The following is a 21654-nucleotide window of genomic DNA, read 5'->3' on the forward strand; positions in this document are numbered from 1 at the left end:
TCAATCTGCATTTTTCTTTGAGGTTTTGCTGATGGATGCTTTGGAGTTATCTTTTCTTTATTATCTTTTTAGTTATGGTGAAATTCCTTTTCTCTCTCTCTCATTCTTCCAATTGACTTTAGATTTAGTGTCAGGGTTAGGCACTTCAGTAGGAAAAGCCTGGGCTGCTCCTGTTGCTGTTTTCTTGGGATTTTAATATTGTATTATTCTAGGCTCCCAGGAATGATTTAGGCAGGGGACCTACAGGTGTTATCAATACTCCCAAAGTGTTTCAATTCAGGGCAAAGCCTAATCACTTCCCCTTCTCTCCTTTCAGCACTGCAAGTTCTTTACTTGGGTTTAGGTCTGTGCAACAGTAGACTGCTGCCTGGATTCAGTCATTATTAGCCATCTGGGAAGCTTTGCTAATGCAGAATGATGGAATTGTAAGCTTCCCTTCATCCTAGAATTCCTGACCTGGTTATCCCCCTGCAGGTTTCAGACTGGGCTAAAATTTGGGACTGAGACTATCCTCCACTCCTGAGGTTTGAGCAACATTGCTGCTGCTTGCTTCTGAACTTCTTCCTCCCTGGATAGATCACACTATGACTTCTTCTCAGGAGGACTGGATCAGATGATCACAGAGATAATGAACACTGATGACTTCTCCTTAGGACTGCTCTCTCCTCACCCAGACCCCCTTCACTACAGGTCCGTTTTTCTGACCACCTTGGATCTGTGACCCAGAACTGGATAGTGACAGATAAAGCTTCCAGTTGGCACTTGTTCCTACACCCCATAAAAGGTTAAGATGCCCTGGTATTAATCTTCAATGGCCTCTTGCCCTGACACATAGCCTCTCCTACACTGAAGTGCTCCCTTTGGCAGGGTCCAAGTCAGATCCTCTCCTTAGTGTTCATCGAATTCTCTGCCTATCTCCTTGTTATGGCATAAGTTGGAAAAATTACTCACTGTGACTTTTGGGGGATATCCCCATCAGGATTTGGTCTGATATGTTTTCTAGATCTATTTGGAAGAGTTTGAGGCAGTAGATCTCATTACTTCCTGTTACTCCTTGATCTTAGCTCTGCACCCCTCCCTCAATCAAGTTAATAAGAGAGGTGCCAAGTAAACAATCAAGTTGAAGGCATATTGAGGTGTGTGAGTGTGTGTGTGTGTGTGTGTGTGTTTTAGTCACACAGGTGCTCAGTTTCTATTTGTGCTTTTCTGTCTTCTGTTTAATCAAATTAAATTGAAACACATTGACTTGGCTGGATTCTGGTTTCTATTTCCTCATACCCTTTTCACTCAGTCTTCTGGCATTGGAAAAGAAAGAATAACAGCAACCAACTTCTCCACTGGGCTGTAATAGTGAAGGACAATGGAAAAGCAGAGCTGTCCAAATTCAACATACTCCAATGTCAGCTATTGTTTCTAGAAGTTATATATATATACATATATATATACAGATAGATAGATATGTAAAGAGAGAAAGAGAGAGAGAGAGAGAGAGAGAGAGAGAGAGAGAAAGTCATTTGTTGGAAAGAGAAAGTAAGATTTTTTTTCATATATTAAAAAAAATCTCCTTAAAAATTCTAAGAAAACTCCAGCAGTATAAAAAATTAGGTCTGCTAAGTTTTTTCAAATAATGAGAACATTCTCCAGAGCCTGTTGGCTTGGTTTTTTGTTTTGTTTTGTTTTATAATTCTTCTAGTATTTTTGCTTTTCAGCTTCTCACTTTATTTTATTTTTTTTAACTTAAAGGAATCTCTTGCTCCTAGAGAATTTGGGTAAGTTGTTTTGGGGGTTTATTTCCCAAACGAAATCTTCATCAGCCATCCTGGTAAAATTTGAACACTGACATTTTTAACAGATAGTATCAAGTGACAATCAGTTGGTACATCAAATTACTATGCCACTCTATACCACTCCTCAATACTAAGTTTTCAATAAGGGGTAAGTGAATTAAACACATAGGCCCACATACCTCTGAAGAATGGCATAGGCAAAGTCTACATCAGGTAGAAAGTTAGTAGAGAAGATGATCTATCACCAACACAAATACTAAAGTCCCTATTATATGGTGGACACTGTGTAAGAGGAGGGAAAGAAATGTGAATTGGGGACTTATCTATGTACTTATAAACTATCTGAGTGTAATATGATCAAGGTTGAAATAAGAATTATATTGGAACAAAGGACAAAGATAGGAAACATATACATGAGGAGGAGATCATTCTAGGCATGGGGAACAGTTTGTGTTCATTGTGAAGTATCTGTATTAAAATTAAAAGTATAATTTTTTATGTCATGGAAGATGATCACAGAGATAATGAGCAATGCTGTTTTACAAATTAATTTTGTCCAGGGAACTGGACAACATGAATTTGCTGTTTTACAAAACAGCAAAGTCTGTTAAAGGAAAAACAAGTCTATTGAAAGCTTGATGTAGGATCCAAGTAAACCAGCTTATAATGAAAACATTTATAGATGATGAAGAAATGAGGACAGAAAAATGTAAATTTAAATTATTAAATTAATTATTTAATATAATTGATAATCTAGATTATTATGTTAATACATAATAATATGAATTCTATAAATATAATAGTTATGATATAAAATTAACTATTAAAATTAAAAATAGATCATGTTCAAACAGTGATGGAGCCTCATGACTGACAAGAGAACTACCACATTTGGATTTGCACTCCCCCAAAACCTAATGTGCTATATGAGAAAGCACAAAATATATTTAGGACAATGTCATCAAGTAGAACCCATATCAAAAACACGTAGAAGTATTCTGTGCTGGAGGGAACGCACATTTAAAAGCATTAAGGTATTGATTTGCAAGATATTTTAAAGAAAGGAATACGTCCAATGATTATCAAAATCCAGAGACAGTATTACTGGTTATGGAATCAAAGACCCTATGTTCAAATCCTTTCTCTGATATTTATTTACTACCTGTGTCCTTGGGCAACACACTTCACCTCCCAGGGCTCATCATCTCTAAAATGAGGGGCGTGGACAACATTAATTTCGAGATTCTTTCTTGCTTCAGAGTCTATGATTTTATGAAAGTGATATATTATTGCACTTAGTATGTATGCATTAGTCTGTGCTCTGCACCTTAATACTTCACTTTATTTCAAATATGCCTTTTCCTCCATAGCCTATTTTTCTTTCTGCCATGTCTAAAATGTATGTGTCATTCTGCACTTTGGGTTCATTATCCTTTCATCAAGAGGAGGTGAACATCATCAGTCCTCTAGAATCACAGTTAGTCATTTTTCTTTACAGTGTTATTACTGAATACATTGTCCTCCAGTCTCTGCTTACTTCACTCTCTATCAGTTTATACAAATCTTTCCAGATTTCTCTAAAATTGACACTTTCATAATTTCTTACTGTATAACATTCCATGATGTTCATATACAATAATTTATTCAACCATTCTCATTCATGGGCACAGCTTTAGTTTCCAGGTTTTTGCTGTAACAAGAGAGTCACTATCAATATTTTGGTATGTATAGATGTTTTCATCTTTTTTTAATCCCTTTGGTGTAGAAAACCAGTAGGGTAATCATTGGTTTATAGGGAATGCACAGTTTAATGACTTTGGGGGGATATGTTTTTAAATAACATTCCAGAAAGACTGGACCAATTCACAGCAACCCATTGAAATATGTTAATGCAATGTTGTTGGATCTACGTATGCACAAAATATTTGTAGCAGCTCTTTTTTTGGTGACAAAGAAATGGAAATTATGAGAGTATTCAATAACTGGCTAATTACTGAAGAAATTATAGTATATTAATGTAATGGAATACTACTGAGCTATGAGAAATGATAAAAGGGTCAATTTCAGAGAAACATGGAAGATTTTTAAGATCTGGTGCAGAGTAAAGTGAGCAGAACCAAGAGAACAATTTTACAATAACAACATTGTTAAAAAAAATACTTTGGAAAAACTTTAAAACTCTGACCAACCAAATTCCAGAGGACCAAAGATGAAGCATATTAACCACCTCCTGATAAAGAGGTAATATCCTCAATATACTGAATGAAATATATTTTTGCACATGACCAGTGTAGGAACTTATTTTGCTTGACTATAAATATTGGTTACAAATGTTTTGTTTTTACTTTGTTTTTTCCAGTGTGGGGTAGGTGGGAGAGAGAGAAAATAAATCCTTGGGAATTCAAAATAATAATAATAATAATAAAGAAAACTACCTGCTCATTTCCTTTAACTCTTGATCTATTGGGCTTTCCCTCACCTGGAAGATTCTTTATTGTCCCATCCTCAAATAATTTTTTTCTCTCATCTTTTTTCTCCAGGAAAGGTATGGGTGAGTGGAGGTTTTTGTAAGTAGAATAGATAGACTGGTGGACAGACTTTTGAAAATTTTGTGTAAAACTTGCATCTTCCACCAGGTAAGTGAATTGCAATCAGCAAGTACTGAGCTAATTTTCCCTTCTATCCACATGAATACTGGTAGGAATGCTTCCCAAAGCAGAAAATGAGGTAAAAAAATGTATTTCCCCCTTTTGCCTAACCTTCTCATTCTTAGCTTATGAGCCACATGTTGTGCCCACCACTGAGGTTTGTCATCATACAATTTTCCGTCATAAAATTAGCACATCCTATATTTTGTCACCATCAGGGTAGGACTCCTTCTTGACTTTCATTTTGTTTGTTTGTCCATCATTGTGAGAAATTCTGGAAATCCAATTGTGCCATGACCATAAGCACCTACTTCATTAAACATTTTCTGTGACTCCATTTCCACAGAATACCTCCCAAGCAACCTTGTTAGAGTCCTCAACTGCTTTTTTGTTATACCATCCCCATAAGTTGTCAAATAGTGAAATACTTCTATAAGTTCTTCAGTCTGCTCTTCTGACAGTTGATTGCCCATAGTGCAAGTGCCCAAGTTCCTGTTATATGATCTCCATGCTCTGTGGTCATCTTTGATTTTTCCCTCTTCTTCTACTTATTCCTATCTCCACTCCTTCAATATTCAATTAATAACTGTCTTGTAAATTCTACCCCCACAGACTCTCTGCTTTCTATTCTCTATGAGCCACAGCTACTGCCTTAGCTCAGGTCATTATCAACTTTAATTTGTATTATTGTACTATTTGCTAATTGATTTCCTTGCTTCCATTTTTTCCTCTCTTCAATTTATTTTGCACAGAGATGCCAAATTAATATCCCTAAAAGACAGATCTGACCATGTCATTCCACTCTTTAGAATCTTCCATAGTTCCCAACTATCTTTAGAATAAAATACAAACACATCGCCAAGGCTTTAAGTTCTCAGTCTGACTCCATCCTAACTTTCATAATATTTCATACTTTGTATATTCTACATTCCAGCTAAACTGGCCTATTTGCTGCTCCCCAAACTGAGAATTTTCTGTTTCTTTTTTTTTTTTAAAAGCAATCAGGGTTAAGTAACTTGCTTAAGGTTACACGGCCAGTTATTATTTCTGGGTGTGGTGCTGAGTATCTGAACCCAGATTTGATCCAGGTCATCCCGACACTGGTGCCGGTGCTCTTACTCGCTGAGCCACCTGGCCGCCCCTAAGCAATTGGGGTTAAGTAACTTGCTCAAGGTTACACGGCCAGGTGTTTCTGGGTGGGTGCTAAGTGTCTGAGCCTGGGATTCAATCTCCAGGTCTTCTCAACACTGGAGCCGGTGCTCTTACTTGCTGTGCTACCTGGCTGCCCCTGAATTTTCTGTTTCTAAGCCTTTGTATAGGGTATGTCACATGCATAGATGACATTTCTTCCTCACCTTTGATTCTTAGAATTCATAGCATCCTCAAGGACCAACTCAGCTACTATCCCTTATGGAGTCAATTCTTGCTTGTAAACCTAGGTGTTAATAATATTCAATCATCTTAATTTATTTATCTATGTACATGTCATATTACTCCAGCACAATGTAAGCTCCTTGAAAGAAGTAATTTTTTTCTTCATACCCCCAGAACCTAGAAAACAGTAAGCATTAGTTAAATGAATATTCATTGTTATAAATGTTTAAGAATGAAAAAAAAACACAGAATGAATACTGGGCTTAAATCTATATAGATGAGGCAGAAATCCATTAAAATTGATCAGAATAGACAGCCAGACAAAACTATGTGGCCCCAATTGTCTAATTGCCCTTTTCATTTTAGACCTTAAACTCTCCTTTTTTGATATACAAATAACATAGACTATATCTGTGTGTGCTGATAACATTAACAAGATAATTGTTAAAGCTCCGTTTCACTTGATTCTTTGATTACAACAATAGTAGTGGAATTAAACTGTTACTTCTAGAAAGGATGTGGTCCCAAATGCCTGGAATGATGACTGGAGAACATGGAGAGGAAAATATATGTGGTTTGACTTGATGTCAAAGAAAGTTAATAAGTGTTTATTCAAGACAAGACAACTTATTTTTCCTCTCTTGCATTCCCAATTTTTACCTTCACAGAAGTCATCTCTGGGTATGTGAGGTGTTGGAGGATTGTATGTTTATTGGGTCAGGGAAGGTATGTCCTCTTAAACTTTAATTCCAGAAAGGCTCTTTGTCTTATGATTCCAGGTAAACCCTTTTTGACTTTATATTTCATATCCTAACCACAGGAGACCCCCTTTAATGTAACAGATGGTTGGAGACCAGGGACTGTCCATGTCCAGTGAATACAGTCAAGCTAAATTCTTACACCTTACATTACAAAGTCATTTAGGAAAGAAGGCAGGAAAGCCTATCAACCCTTTTTTCTCTGTGAGGTAAGAGAAAAAGAGAGAGAGAGAGAGAGAGACAGAGACAGAGAGACAGAGAGAGACAGAGACAGAAACAGAAACAGAGAGAGACAAAGAGAGACAGAGAGTATGTCATGGAAGTTTAAAATATCAAATCATAGATTTAGTGGTAGAAAGAGCCTTAGACTCCAACCCTTTCATTTTCCAGATGAACAAACTAAAGTATAGAAAGATTAAATGACTTCCCAGGGTTACCCAGCTAGAAAGTATCTGAAGTGGCAACTGAATCTATGTTTCTATGACTCCAAATACAGTAACTTATCTAATACATTGCACTGCTTCTTTGTCTCACCTTACTTTAAATACACATTTATAAATCCATAAAGTGAGGGTTTCTTTTTAAGTTGTGACTCCCCTGATGCTTTTTTTGTTCATCCTCCACTAATATTTCTCCAGTAACTTACCATGGTATGGAGTTGACCCTTTGTCTCAGGAGGGGGTCCACACCTGGTACAACGGACCATCCTAAGCATAAGGGCTCAAATAAACAATTATGCTGAGAAGAAATACAAAAGACTAGAATAACTTTCCTCTATAAAAAAAAATACTTTGTGACCAACCCCACTGCCCCCCCCCCACACACACACGGTAAAAAGAGCCCACAAGAAGATTTATTAAATACAGTCTGGGAAGCTTCCTGCACCATACCTAGAGCAGCCTTTATGCTCCTTACCCAAAGATCTCAGAGATGAACTGAAAGTCAGTCCAACTGAGTGTGAAGTTAAAGTCTGCCCTGTGATGTTCTGGCTCCCAACAGCCTGAGAGAAGAGTATTAACTCAAGCTACCCTAGTCTACATCATAGCGTCCTTCCCCACAATACCTTAGGTTTCTGAAGTCTATGCTAGTAAGACACAAACTCTACAAGGTCCTATCAAGTAGAAAGGCTTTAAATAGGGACCTAGTGATGAATTCTAGCTGATATTGGAAGACCACTCTAGCTAAAGACTTCTCACCAAGTTTCCCAATGTCATAAATTTATCAGTCACAGAAGTACTTGAAGACTAATCTGTGATATGCAATACTGGACCCACATAGATGCTTTAAGTATTGAAGTTGGGGCAGAGCCAAGATGGTGGAATAAAAGCAGAAACTTGTCTGAGCTCCCACTCCAACCACCTCTAAATACCTGTAAAATATGACTCTAAACAAATTTTAGAGCTACAGAACCCACAAAGTTCTGTAGAAACAAATTTCCCACTGAAGGCAGCCTGACAGGCTGACGGGAAGGGTCTATCACACTAGACTGTGAGCTGAGCACAGTCCCATGTGAACCGTGTGGTCCCAGACCAGGGGTGGTCCTGACCAGCTGGAGCATACTCCAGGAGAGTAAATCACCAGCAGCTGTGTCAGTTTCCAGATTTCTCAAACCATAAAGGCCAAAGAGAAAGTAAAAGGTCGGTGGAGAGCTCTGTTGGAACCAGGTGACAGAAGAGCAGGGTCCAGCTCCCTATACCATTCAGAGGGTAATTGCTTTTGATTTGATCTGGTCTTGGATCTGGTCTTGGGTGGTGGTCCTGGGGTGTGTGGCCAGTGTGCTAGAGTTTGGGGTGTCTGTAGAGAGGGCCCTGTCCTCATAGCTCTGACAACATTTGAGAAAACCCCAGCAATTTGGGACATAGCTCTCTCCATTCTGTAAGCAGAGTTCTACCATGGCAAAGAGCTCAAAAGTCAAGTAATTGACAAGATTAGGAAGCACAATCATACCATACATTCCTTTTTGGGGGGACAAAAAGGATCAAAGCATGGAACTGAAGGAGGACAATGAAGTCAGAATTCCTGCATCAAAAGCTTCCAAGAAAAATACAAACTGGTTACAGGCCATGGAGGAGCTCAAGAAGGATTTTAAAAATCAAGTAAGAGAAGTGGAGGAAAAATTGGGAAGCGAAATGATAATGATGCAAGAAAATCATGAAAAGTGAGTCAACAGACTGCTAAAGGAGACCCAAAAAAATACTGAAGAAAATAACACCTTAAAAAAACAGACTAACTCAAATGGCAAAAGAGGCCCAAAAAGCCAGTGAGGAGAAGAATGCCTCAAAAAGCTGAATTTGCCAGATGGAAAAGGAATTTCAAAAACTCACTGAAGAGAATAATTCCTTCAAAATTAGATTGGAGCAAATGGAAGCTAATGACTTTATGACAAATCAAAATACTATAAAACAGATCCAAACAAATGAAAAAATAGAAAGCAATGTGAAATATCTCATTGGAAAAACCACTGACCTGGAAAATAGATGTAGGAGAGATAATTGAAAATTATTGGACTACCTGAAAGCCATGATCAAAAAAAAAAAAGAGCCTAGAAATCATCCTTTAAGAAATTCTCAAAGAAAATTGCCCTGATATTCTAGAACCATAGGGTGAAATAGAAATTGAAACAATTGTCCAATCACCTCTTGAAAAAGACCCCAACAAGAAAACTCCTAGGAATATTATAGCCAAATTCCAGAGGTCCCAGATCAAGGAGAAAATACTGCAAGCAGTTAGGAAGAACAATTTGCGTCTTGTGGAAACACAATCAGAATAACACAAGATCTAGCAGCTTATACACTAAGGGATCAAAGGGCTTGGAATATAATATTCCAGAGGTCAAAGGAGCTAGGATTAAAACCAAGAATCACCTATCCAACAAAACTGAGTATAATGCTTCAGGGGAATATATGGTCATTCAGTGAAATAGAGGACTTTCATGTATTCTTGATGAAAACACCAGAGCTGAACAAAAAATTTCACTTTCAAATATAAGAAGCAAGAGAAACATGAGAAGGTAAAATAGGAAAAAGAAATCATAAGGAACTTATTAAAGTTGAACTGTTTACATTCCTACATGGGAAAATGATCATTGTAACTCATGAGACTTTTCTCAGTATGAGGATAGTTGGAGGGAATATGTATGTATGTATGTATGTATGTATGTATGTATACAAATGTGTATGTGTAAAAGGGTATATGTGTGTATAAATACATATGTGAGTTTGTATATATGTGTGTACATGTATACATAGACAGAGGACACAGGATCAGTTGAATAGAAAGGGATGATATCTAAAAAATAAAAATTAAAAGGTGAGAAAGGAATATAATGAGAGGAGAAAGGGAGAGATAGAAAAGGTAAATGATCTCATATAAAAGAGGCAAGAGAAAACTGTTACAATAGAGGGAAAGAGCAAGTAGGCGAAAGAGAATGGGGTCAACCTTACTCTCACTGAATTTGGCTTGAGGAGGGAATAACATAAACACTCAATTGGGTGTCTTATCCTACCGGAAAGTAGGGGCGGAAGGGGACAAGAAGGGGTTTGATAGAAGAGAGGGCAAATTGAGGGAGAGGGTAGTTAGAAGCACACACTTTTGAAAAGAGACAGGGTCAAAGTAGAAAATAGAAGAAGTGGGGGGCAAGATAGGATGGAGGGAAATATAATTAGTCTTTGACAATATAACTACTATAGAAACATTTTGCCTAACTACACATGTACAACCTATGTTGAAGTGCTTATCTTCCCAGTGGGGGTAGGTGAAGAGGCAAGAAGGGAAAGAATCTGGAAATCAAAGTTTATAAACAAATGTTTGTTAAAAAATTTTTACATGTAACTGGGAAATAAGATATACAGGCACGGGGGTACAGAAATCCATCTTTCCCTACTAGAAAGAGGGGGGGGGGGGGGACGCGATATAATAGAGAGCAGGTTAGGGGAAAGGGGGTTTAGGTGGCGGGCTGTCTTTGGGGGGGGGGGGGGGGGGGGAAAGATAGGGAGAAAATTTCTGAAAGATTGCAAGTCTTGCGGAAATGAATGTTGAAAACTAAAAATAAATAAAAATTTTAAAGTGAAAAATAAGTATTGAAATTTATCTCATCATCCAAAATTCATGGATCCAGGTGAATTTGCAATTAGAAGATTAAAAACAATATTAAGTTTTTAAAATTAAGGATCTAACAACTTAAGAAAAGTTAGGCCTACCTCACGCAATTACTGGTGAAAAAAACCTCTTATACATATTAGACAAGCTGAGTGTGGTGGTACATTGTTGTCCTTGCTGTTGACAAGATTGAGGCTTCTGGCTTATTTTAGTTCAAGAGTTCTGGATCATAGCAGGACTAATGTCACTCCAGTGTCTGCATTATATCAAGTACTATAGGGGTGGAGAGGGAAGAGAGTAGGAAGGAAGGAAGGAAGGAAGGAAGGAAGGAAGGAAGGAAGGAAGGAAGGAAGGAAGGAAGGAAGGAAGGAAGGAACTAAGGAAGGAAAGAAAGAGGCTTATGTGAGTTCAACATTGGCTACTGAGCTGCTTCTTTCATTAAGGATTTAATGTGTGGAATTTTTCTGGTTTAAAATATTGACTCATGGGGGTGGCTAGGTGGCACAGTGAATAGAGCACCTGCCCTGAAGTCAGGAAGACCTGAGTTCAAATCCAGCCTCAGACACTTAACACTTAGTAGCCATGTGACCTTGGGCAAGTCACTTAACCCCAACTGCCTTCCAAAAAAAAAAGCAAAAAATAAAATAAAATATTGACTCAGGTTTTCAGATGCTGTGAATCATCAGATTATGAATTTTGCCTGTTGTATTAATGTGTTATGACAGTCTGAGGAAAGACAAAGACTCAAATAGCCAAGTCTCTGATGTAATGCAATAGCACTGCTGATGCTGATTAATTTGGTCTCCAGTCCCATAAACAATTAAATTACAACATCCTTCTGATTCTTCTGGGTATGCATTTCTCACATGGAGGAATCTCTCAGGTAGCATCTACACAAAGTTACAAATTAATTAGGTTGATTTTACTCAGTTACTTGCCCCAGTTATTCAGATATTTAAGATCACAGAATCAAGAGTTGGAAAAGTTTCAAGTGAAACTTTTTATACGTTAGGATAACCTGAATAATTATCTTAATACTCTACTTTGTAATATAAACACACCCTCAATGTTCCTGAAAATGACTTCAATTTGAGGAGGTAAGGGTGAACAGAGGGAGAAATGTCTCAATAATCTGTGAGATTATGTGAGAGTGAAATGGTGAAAAGGTACAATTATCTTGCTAATTCAGATAAATCCATAATTGCCAAAGATACTGGCATCAAGGTGCCAAAATAAGTTTTTGCTAGATAGTTCTAAAATCATATATTTCTACAGAAGAGAATAAATTAAGTATTGAAACAGCCTTTAGCATTCACTACGAACAAAAAGATCAGATAAACAGGCAAATGAGTTTTGCTTTTTTACTTTGATCCCTCTTCCTGAATGTATCAGTTAAGATCACACAAAATTATGTTTGTTCTTTGGTCGGGTTCTAATCTCAAAATATAACTATTCCCTCATTATATAATTTTGGAAGGCCAGGTTGCTTACTGTTTCATAGTATTTTTAGCTATGAAGTTTTTGGTAATTTAGGTTTAGAGCCTAGCACAGTGCCAGATACACAGTAAACACTTAAAATCAGCATTTACAGATAAGCATAAGAACCTGACCCGTGTTTTTATTGTATAGAAACAGTCCTCTACCAATGTTTTTTCTCTGCCACTCAGATTTGGGGAGTTGCCTAGAGTTCTAAGAGGTTAAGTCACTTGCCCAAAGTCAGAGAGTCAGAATGTATCAAAAGAGGACTTTGAACCCAATCTTTCCTGGCGTTGAGGACAGTTTTCTAAGCATTATGCCATGTTACTTCTTGATTGTTGAATGAATTAAATTCATGGCATTTGGATGACTGGACTCCAACAGCACTTTGTGACAATAACACATCTGGTCTCTTTATTTTATTACTTTTTTTCTTCCACCCCTTCACTCCTTCTCCACCCCAGTGGGTGAAGTTTATCCTCTTTCTACTACTGCCAGACTGTTTCTCCTTATTCTTGAAACAGGAAATAAACACCAGATCCAGAGGATAAGAGCACCAGTTCTACCACTAAAGAACCCCTTAATACTTATAGACTAAGGTTCAGTCTTGGCTCTTTTTCAAGTTGGTTCTTTAAGTCTCTTTAACATTTCCTATCTTGCACTCCCTCCCCTATATCCCACCAGGGAAAATCAGCCTAACTTTTGATTTAACTCATGTCTACAGCTTCTCTAAAAAGTGTACTCAATGTACATTGTAGATTAGATATAGGACAACTATTTATTTCCTTTACATAAATGACTTGTCAGCACATGTTTACAAAGACTTAAAACATGTTACAGTAACTTATAACTCATATTATATTTTTTCAGGAGATTGGTACTCAAAACATTAAAAAACAAGGTCATTTAGTGGGACTGTTCAATAGGCATTTCCCCTTTCTCAGCTCTTCACTGTGTGAACAATTCCTTCAAGATTCATATCCACAGTGAGCCAAGGGCTTTGATTCATCTTCCTATGGATGTATTGTAGTAATTGGGGTGGAAGCCCCACCCCCACCCCCACCCCCACACACTATGGCAGCTGATGCCATTTAAAGGATCCAAGTTTTCCTGATTTTTGAGACCCTTTTCCAAATGATGAATTTCTCCTGGAATTTCCATTTTAAGGAAGGGCCCAGACCCTTACCTTCATTCTCTCTCATTCACTACTACTTCCCTCTCTTCTTCTCTTCCACCCCCTCATTTTTCAGTTCCCTTTTATGTGTTGTCTTCTCTTATTAGAATATAAGTTCCTTGAGAGCAAGTATGGCTCTTATTTTTGCTTATATTTGTATCCCTAGTGCTTAACACAATGCCTAGTATAAAATAAGCACTTAATAAATGCATATTGACTGACCTCACATTCATGAGGTTACCTCCAAGGGTAGAAACCTCTGTCTCAGTATCACTGGCAAACTTTGTTCAGAAAAAGAAATATGAAAGAAAAGAGGCAGGCAGGGGTCCAAGGACCAGGCTCAGGCTTGCCAAGGCAACCCATTTGGTTGCTGCCTTGTGTGAGCAGCTGATACTGTTGCTGGGAAGTCCTAGAGAGAGTTCCATTTCATATATCCCGAAAGAGGAAGGAAAGAGACCAAGAGCCGAATCTCTTTGAAGTCTACTGAGCAGAAAGTTCTTTCTCTTTAAAACAACTCCCCCCATTCTTACCATTGTCATGGGACCAAGGGACTACTACACCACCCCCTAAATGCTAAGACCTTCAGCACTGAGCTCTACAAGTGGCCCAGAGTCCCAAAAATCAGGGAGTCAAATGATTTTTAAGTAGGAATTTACATGGCCAGATTTATCTGTAATAGGGGTAAAGCTGAAACTCTATTTGTCATTCAAACTTCTTCACCACCTGGTGCCATCCAATCTTTTTAATCTTATCTCCTAACCAAGATGTTATCATTAACTCATCATTGTCTCTCACCCCCTATATTCAATATGTTTCTAAGATTTGTTGATTTTGCTTTCATGAGATCTTTTGCATATGCCCTTTCTCTTTTTCTGATACTGTCACCACTCTGGTGCAGGCCCTCATCACCTCAAACCTGGTCTATTTGCAATAGTCCATCCTCCACTAAGCTATCAAAGTCATCTTTCTAAAGTTCAGTTTTGGCCATGTCACCCCTCTTCTCTCCATATACTTTAAGTATATGTTTAAGTCCATATTTATTTATTTAAGTCCATATGCTTTAGCATAATACCTCCAGCATCAAAGATAAAATCTTTTGTTTGATTTCAACATACATACCGATGTTCCATCAAACAACATAACCTCTTAGTCCATCAACTTTCTCATTTCACCTGCTCTACAAACCTATCTCAGCCATACAAAGTAGATCATATCCTTGATCTTGTTACCACCCACAAAAGTTCCATTCTCATGAAATCTGAAATTCCCTCATCGGATTGCAACCTACTGTCATTCTTCCTCCTTCTCTGCCTTGCAACCCCAAACCCTGTACTTTGTCTATACTATGACCTTCCATCACTTGACTTCTGACTTCCCTCCCAAGCCATGATCCCTGTTCTAGTTACACTCTTTTCCTTTTCCTGTCTCTAATCCTTGGTGATTCAATCCTGGGTGAACCAGTTCAACTCTCTGCTGTCTTCTTTTGAGGCCCTTATGCTGTCACCTATCTTGCTGTGCCAAGTCTTAGCTTTTGACCCACCATCTGCTGTATCTGCTCCTATATACAAGCTGCTTGAATTCGTGTAGAGAAAATAATGAGATTGTTCTAACTAGGTCCACTACATATTTATGTTAAATAACACAAACTTGACCCTCCCTTAAGCAAGACAATCCTTTTATACATCTTTGATTAATTACTTTAATCTTTTTAACCTTTAATCTCTCTTCAAGTCTCCTATGATTTCCCCTCCCTATGCCCAGCTAAAAATCTTGCCTTATATGTTAACTGAAAAAAAATTCAAGTGATTTGAAGAAAGCTTTCTCTTCTCTTCTCCTCATTTCACATCAGCCAGATGCCTTCTATCACGATTTCTTTCTTCACTTTTGTCTCACATGAAGAGATAGCCCTTTTCCTTGGCAAGACAAATCCCTCCACATAAACAAGTGATCTCATTCCCCAGTTTTCTCCAGTGTATTGCTCCCTCTATCTTCTCCACTCTTTTATTTATCTTCAATCTCTCCCTGCCTACTGTATGCTCCAGGATATCTCCCTAATCTCCCCCCCCCAAAAAAAATCCTCACTTGATCAATCTATCCCTGCTGGCTGTCATCCCATATCTCTCTTCCCTTTTGTGGCTATACTCTTTGAGAAGACTGGCTATTCCTTCCCTCTCCCTTTCTTCTTAAATCTCTTCAGTCTTTCTTCTGATGAATTCCTGAGACTGTTCTCTGAAAATTTACTAATGATATCTTAGCTATTTCTAATGAACTTTTCTTAATCCTCATTCTTCTTGACCTCTTTGCAACCTTTGACACTGTTGATCAACCTCTTCTCTTTGATGCTGTCTTCTCTTTACGTTTTCATGATTCTATTCTCTCTTAGTTCTCAGTCTACCTATCTGGCTGCTCCTTCTTAGTCTTCTTTGCTGGATCTTTATCCAGATAACATCTACCAACCTTGAGTGTTGAATAGGACTCTCTCCTAGGGTGTCTTTTCTTCTTCCTCTATACTGTTTCACTTGACTCCAATGGATTAAATTATTATCTCTACTCTGATAATTCTTAAATCTTATCTGGCCATAAACTGTCTGCTGACATTGTCTTTCATTTTTTTTTTCTTTTTGGAGGGAGGCAGGGCAATTGATATTAAGTGACTTGCCTAAGGTCACACAGCTGGTAAGTGTTAAGTGTCTGAGGTTGGATTTGAACTCAGGTCATCCTGACTCCAGGGCCAGTGCTCTATTCACTACACCACCTAGCCTCCCCTAGTCTTTCATTTCTGACTGTTTATTGGACATCTTGAACGGAATGTCTTAAAGCATCTTAGACTCAACATATCCAAAACTAAACTCATTACATTTCTCTTTTCCCTTTCAAACTTCCCTATTACTGTTAAGAATATCACCATCTTCCCAGTAATCCAGGCTCCTCAACCTAAGTGTAATCTTCAACTTCTCACTCTCTCTGACCCCCTATTGATTTTACCTTTGTAACATCTCTTGCATATACCTCCTTCTTTCCTCTGACATGACTACCACCCTGGTGAAGGCCTTCATCACTTCATGCCCAGACTGTTGCAATAGCCTGCTGGTTGTCTCCCTGCCACAATGTTTCAGGTTCTTCCCAACCAGCTGTCAAAGAGAACTTCCTAAAGTTCAGGTCTGACCATGTCCCCTCCCCACCCTCACTCTTATGCAATAAACTCCAGTAGATCCCTATTGCCTCTAAGATCATATAAAAAATCTTCTGTCATATGTTCAAAGCCATTCATAACCTCCTGCTCCCCACCTCTTCCCTCCTCCTCCCCACTGAAGAGATTACCCATAAAGAGGGTTAGGGTTGCTCTGGAGACCCCAAAATACCAAGGATGCCAGGTCCTTCCAAATGAATTTGACTCAAGTCTTCTCAGACAAAGAGAAGTAAAGTTTATTAAAAGTTCGCTTGTATTGGGCACAGAGTAAGCCTGTGCTAGGTCATTCTATGACACTCTTACAGACATGGAGACAAGATGGCGTCTTATATACAGAAGGTTGTGGGAAGAATCTAGGGGTGGTCTAGAGGAGGAGTTTGGGGAGGGTCTTCAGGAGTCAGATGAGGTCAATGAGTGATTAAGGGTGGGAAGTTGCTGGAGGCTACCTGGAAACTACAGATAGTGGTAGGTTAGGCCAATTCAAGGGTGGATTGATTGACTATATATATATATATATTTTTTTTTTTAAAAGCAATTGGGGTTAAGTAACTTGCTCAAGGTTACATGGCCAGTTATTTCTGGGTGTGGTGCTAAGTATCTGAGCCCGGGATTCAATCCCCAGGTCATCCCGACACTGGGGCCGGTACTCACTGAGCCACCTGGCTGCCTGTAATAGTAATGGCATTTAAAGATTCCCCTGTATTGGCTTGGTTTTTGGTTTGATTGTGTTAAAACCCAGAGTTTGTTAATCCCACTTGTGGGATGGACTTGTTGATGTGAAAAGAGAGGGCTGAACTGGGAGGAGCTGGTGACGTAAATTTAGAGAGACACAAGAGAGAGGCAGAAGAACTTTTTGGAAGCAGCACCTTTGGAGGCACAGAGACTGAGAGGATTGCTGAGGGCCACTTTGAATTGCCCAGGACTTTTGAGACCTGCCACCCAGAATATGACATCATTCAAAATACAGCATTTACTAAGTGTGATTAAATAATCTCCAAGTACTACCTGAGTTAATCAAGTACTACCCCACCCCAGGACATTACATTCATTTAATCAAATTACAAAGTTCCTGTTCTAAATACTACTCCACCCCTAGGCTGTCTTTCCCAATATACTTCGAGGTCCAAGAGAGCAAGGATGGTCTGTTGCCTTTCTGTGTATCCTAATGCCTAATAAATGTTTATTGACTGACTATTAAGCACTCACTATGGGGACATCTGGGTGGCATAGTGGATAGAGTACTGGCGGTAGAGTCAGGAAGAACTGAGTTCAAATGTGGTCTCAGATACTTACTATCTGTGTGACCCTGGGCAAGTCATTTAACCATGGTTTCCTCAGTTCCTCATGTGTAAAATGAGCTGGAGAAGGAAATGGCAAACCATTCCAATTATCTTTGCCAAGAAAACCCCAAATAGGATCATGAAGAGTTGAATGTGACTGAAAAACAACTGAACAAATGTGTAAAGAACCATGCTCAGGATTGATTATACAAAGAAAGGCAAAATGGTCCTACCAGACAATATGCAAATAATTAAGTAGATTTAACAGTAATGTGAAGGAGTTAGATTTTACCAGCTAAGAAGAGCAGATTGTCAAATTTTAGGTGTAAACAGACACTTGCAATGGGAAGAAGCTACAAAAGGCTTGATTTATTGTTTTCTTGATTGCCAAGATTTAAGAAAGTGATGGATAAAACATTAATAAGGCAGATTAAATTTAAAGGTTTGTAAATGCCAGTAAAAAAAAAATGCCAGTTATTAAACATTTACCAGCACACCCTTGTGTATGTACATGTAAAGATATATATGTGTGTTAATAGCTATACGTACATTTATATCTGTCTCTATGTATCCATCAAAGGGCATGCATATATATCGATATGTGTGTGTACACACATATAAACACACATGCACAGATGCATTTTATGAAAGGAAGACACCAGTAGCTAGGTGGACCAATAATGACTTTGTGCAGAAGGTGGGATTTGAGCTATGTCTTAAAGAAAGTCAGATAAATTAAGACACTGAGGTGAGTAGGTAGAGGGTTCCAAACACTAGAGACAATCAATACAAAGACAAGGAGATAGGAGACAGTGTGGAGTGTGAGGAGCAGCAAATAGAAAAATGTAGCTTCAACACAGAATGTGTGAAGGAGGGTAAGGTATAAGACTGAAAGGTAGGAAGGGGCCAGGCTACAAAGAGCTTTAATGACAAAGGAATTTATATTTGATCTTTGAGGCAATAGGCAGCCATTGGGACTTCTTGAGAAGGGAGGTAACATGGTCAGACCTGAACGTTTAAAAAATCCATTTGGCAAATGAAATGAGAATAGATTGACCTGGGGAGACATTTGATGATCTCTTTCAATTCACATCAACCCAGTCTTGCTTCCAAACTCATCACTCAATTGATATATCACTCTTCAAAATGATCAACAATCCCTTAAATATCAAATATGGTGATCTTTTCTCAGTTTTCATCTTCCTGACTTCTTTTTAGCATGACCCTCTTCTCCTGAATACTTCCTTTTATTTGGGATTGCCATTACTTTCTCCTGTTCTCCTGTTGTCCCTGTGAGTCCCAATTGGGGAAAAACCATAAAATACAGTAATAAGTATAAAGTCATTAAAACTTAAATTCTGCAATATGGAAGCCTGGATATAGTGATCTGTTAAAAATCATAACTTAGGTATTTAGACACTGAGTCAAAGCTTAGATACTATGACCTATGAAAGCCATAACAAGAATATCGTGACCCATATGCGGCCAGTACATGATCAATTATACCGACTTATGTTTGGATATAACATTAGCTTAATGCCCAAGCTTATTATTAAGGAGAAAACCAAAAATATCCACCAATCAGTAGTGATGCACTCCCTATTTCCTCCTCTATCTCTTTTCTATAATTACGACAGAGATTTGGGGGGTTCTTAGACTAGGATCCACTGAACTGTCTGGCAACCACCCCAGATTGCCTCTGTTTTGTAAGTAATTATAATGATTGAGTAAACCCCTAAAATCAACCTGGAACTCCTTGATCCTTTGGTATCAAGAATACTCCATGGTTATGGAGGAGGTACAGGAGATGGAACACTCCATGTGAGGAATGACAAGAGGATCAGTGTAATAAGAAAATAGAGACCAAAGGATTTGAAAAGGAAAGCCAGGAGAATTCCAGACCTTATAATCTCCTTTGCTGGTTCATCGGATCTTCTCCACTCTCCTACCCCCTCACCCCAAGGGCAGCTATATTTCTCAGACTGCCCTGAGCCTTTTCTTTTCTCTACCCTTTCTCATTTGACTTTATCAGCCTCCATGGGTTTAACGATCATCTCTTTGTAGATGATTTCCAGATCTCTATATCCTGTCCCAGTTTCTTTATTGAGTTCTGCTCCCAAATCACTGCATACTGGATATTTCAGACTGGATGTCAACAACTTCCTTGTTTCACTGTCTTTCTAGTCTCCATGGTTCACATCAGTGTTATTCTTGACACCTTACTTCTCCTCATCATACATTTTCAATCAGTTACCAAACTTTGCCATTTCTATTTCTACATGTCTGGAACCATATCTTAATCTCACTACTACTACAGCTACCACCTTAGCTTGGGCTCTAGTCACCTTGCCTTGACTTTTGTAATTTTCTTGTAATTGCTCTCTTTTCCTAAAGCCTCTCCCCTCTCCAATCTATTTTCTAGCCACAGGTCAAAGTGATTTATTTCCCCTAAATGCAGATCTGACCATGTTATTTTAAACTCCAATGACTTGCTGTTGCCCCTAGAATATGATATAATCTTGTTTCACTTTTAAAGCCATTTACAACCTGGCCCCAGCTTATATTTCTAGCCCATTATAGGCTTCCTTTCCTTTTCAGATTCTTTGGTCTCTATGGTCTTATTACACTGGTCCTCTCGTCCTCACGTGGGAGTGCTCCATCTCCTGTCTCCATATCTTTATATTGACCACTATACCATGACTGGAATATATTTCCTTCAGATCTCATCTCTCATGGATTCTCTTACGTCCTGAACTTTAGCACTACCTTCTATGAAGTCTTTCCCTTGCCCCTTCACTCCAGTTTCTAGTGATCTTTCTTCTTGAACTAACTCATATTTATTTTGTATGACTTCTGTACCTATATATGTACACACACACATATATGTATCCACACATGTGTCTTCCCCAACAGAAAGTAAGCTCCTTATAAGTAGGGACTTTTTATTTTTTTGGTCTTTGTATGAAATTGGCCTGGCATATACTAGGTATCTAATAAATGCTTGTTTATTGATGCTATGGGCAAGTCATTCTATTAGTTGCCTTAAAAGCAATACAAAAGGCCCTCTAAGGACCCTACCATATAGGAGCATATAATCTAGGGAATTAAGACTTACATGGGAAAATTTAAGTGGACAATGAATAAATAAATATTCTAGTACAGAAGAGAGAGACATCTTGGAAAAATCAGGACTTGACCTGGATCTTTACACATAGGTATGCATGCAGTCAGAGAGAAAGCTCTAAAGATGGATAAGTAGTCCAAGCCAGTGATGTGAAAGTCAAACAGAAGATCCCTGCCAGTGACGTCTTAACTTAGAAAACCATAAACTAGCATTATCTATGCTGTGCTGTATTTTTGATTCTTTTGTTAAACATTTCCCAACTACATTTTAATCTAGTCCTGGACTAGATTCAGGAGCTTTGTGGGCCTCAGGAGGCCCCTGGGTTTTTGGCTTTACCATCTCTGGTCTAAGCAAAGGCTTGGAGGATATTTAAAGGACAATGAACGGACTAAATCAGATGGAGTGTAATGATAAATCTAAAATGGCTAAGAAAATTCCTTCTTATGAAAATATTATAAATACGGATGTGAACAAAAAAACAAACAAAAACAAAATATTATAAATACAAAACCTTAGACAAATGGAACAATTTTGTTACTGCCTTCTCAAAGTTAATATCTATACATAATAGAAGTTTAAGGTTATGGGTATAATTGTAATCAATTGCCACCCATGGATTCAAATGGATTAGGTTAAATCCTCAGGGTCTAACTACAAGTGGGTCTTTTTCTCACTTTTATTCATTATCGGACCACACACTCTCTCTCTCTCTCTCTCTCTCTCTCTCTCTCTCTCTCTCTCTCTC

At 38.2% G+C, this 21654-nt stretch overlaps 1 long non-coding RNA gene across 2 annotated transcripts in view; it reads right to left on the reverse strand.

Annotated features, from left to right (window-relative positions):
• LOC138164245 (uncharacterized) overlaps positions 1 to 21654 on the reverse strand; it is a 102199-nt gene that overhangs the window by 78141 nt on the left and 2404 nt on the right. The window lies entirely within an intron of this gene.

Source organism: Petaurus breviceps, unplaced genomic scaffold, assembly GCF_028583685.1.
Source record: "Petaurus breviceps papuanus isolate PSGF00001 unplaced genomic scaffold, PetGlider_PUasm1.0 189, whole genome shotgun sequence".
Lineage (NCBI taxonomy): Eukaryota > Metazoa > Chordata > Mammalia > Diprotodontia > Petauridae > Petaurus > Petaurus breviceps.